The 1,461-nt window shown below is 38.6% G+C and overlaps 1 long non-coding RNA gene across 1 annotated transcript; it reads right to left on the bottom strand.

The window, feature by feature from the left end:
* Nucleotides 1-331: 331 nt before the first annotated feature.
* Nucleotides 332-1,197, bottom strand: LOC139146137 (uncharacterized). Its single transcript, XR_011555089.1, has 3 exons — nt 1,086-1,197; nt 686-853; nt 332-413 (listed from the first exon to the last, which is right to left on the bottom strand). It is a non-coding gene; the product is annotated as an uncharacterized lncRNA (long non-coding RNA).
* Nucleotides 1,198-1,461: the final 264 nt, after the last annotated feature.

Below are 1,461 nucleotides of genomic sequence, written 5' to 3'. Positions count from 1 at the left end.
TTTTTGTAGACAAGGTTCACGATATTGAGGATCTACAGAAACAAATTGAATCAGTAGCCTATGATGGTTAAATACATAGTTGAATGGACCATCTTCATCGTACTTGTACATTAAGCCTTTGCTAAATACGAGGCTCCAGGAGGAGGATTAGGATTTACATCCAACTTTGCAGTAACAGATGATTCCGCTAATATCCATACTAGTGGATATCATTAAGGAATTAGCACAGGTCATCAGATACGTTTTTAGGCAATGTTTACATACCTTGACCATCACATAGTAAATATGACCTTCGAGTAGTTCAAGGTCGTCATCATCTGATTGGACGCTTTCCTCTTGTTCAGTAGTCGTACATGCGTACACGTCTGAATGCCAAGGTTTGGAACCAACACACCATTCGTACTCGACAATGCCTTCACATGACGAAAATATAGCAACAAAATTATTGTCTTTGCCGCACATATGGTGATGCTGACGCCACTACATTTTATTTAACTGTAATCTTGCAATGGCCAATGTCAAATATATAAAATTATGATCACACTGTCGCCGTAAAATGCATACAAGCAATAGCGATATTGAAAGATTTTATTTTCACTTAGCCTGGTCGGCTCTTTCTGGCAGTTTTTCATTTCTTGCCATCCACCTTGACACAGATGCAATGAAAGGTTGTATAGAAACATACCACTTTCTCCATCAGTGAACAGTCCAGTCCAAGATGCCGCTATGGACGAAGTTGAAGTCAGGAAGCGACCACCCAATTCTACGGATCTGTCAGACTTCAGTGGTGGAGTAACGTCAACCGTGATACCGTTAGAAACAGCTTCAGACGTGAAACCAACGTAGTCTGTGGCTGCAATAGAATTGTAAAATAACAATTTGGCGTGTTCCATAAAGTGAAAGATCAATACAACAACAACTATCTCCTTTAGTTCAGCAATAAAATTTGTATATCAAAGTCTTTCCCTCAGTTTAATGTTAGTTGTATCGTACGCAAACTTTAGTTACACGTATATTGTTCAACTTGCATAAGAAATTGTGGATGTATGAACACTGTACAATGACGATTGCATAATTATCAATACCTCTAACAGTAGCAAAGTATGTGAGACCTCCTTGAAGATACAGATCGTTAACCACAATCCAGTTCAGTATTCCAACGGATTGGTAATTCCGTACATCAATACAACCTGGACATGAGCCTAGAAAAGAAAGAAAAATATAAATTTCCCTTCCTTAGTTGAGCAACAGCTATTTACTTTGTCTCTTGTTTTCTTCATAATACCTACGTCTAATTGTTATCAGTTGTTTTCGTAACATTGGCTGTCAGGCAAACATGCTCGAATATTCAAGACGGAGAGATGATCATTACCTATAGCTATCTCGTACATCTTTATACCGGATCCGTGAGAACTTCGACCGTGTTCGTCAACATCGTAGAATCCACTCCATCGAATATCA

This window comes from Ptychodera flava, chromosome 12 (assembly GCF_041260155.1).
Source record: "Ptychodera flava strain L36383 chromosome 12, AS_Pfla_20210202, whole genome shotgun sequence".
Lineage (NCBI taxonomy): Eukaryota > Metazoa > Hemichordata > Enteropneusta > Ptychoderidae > Ptychodera > Ptychodera flava.
The sequence above is the reverse complement of the archived record's forward strand: the minus strand, read 5'-3'. Positions and strand labels throughout refer to the sequence as shown.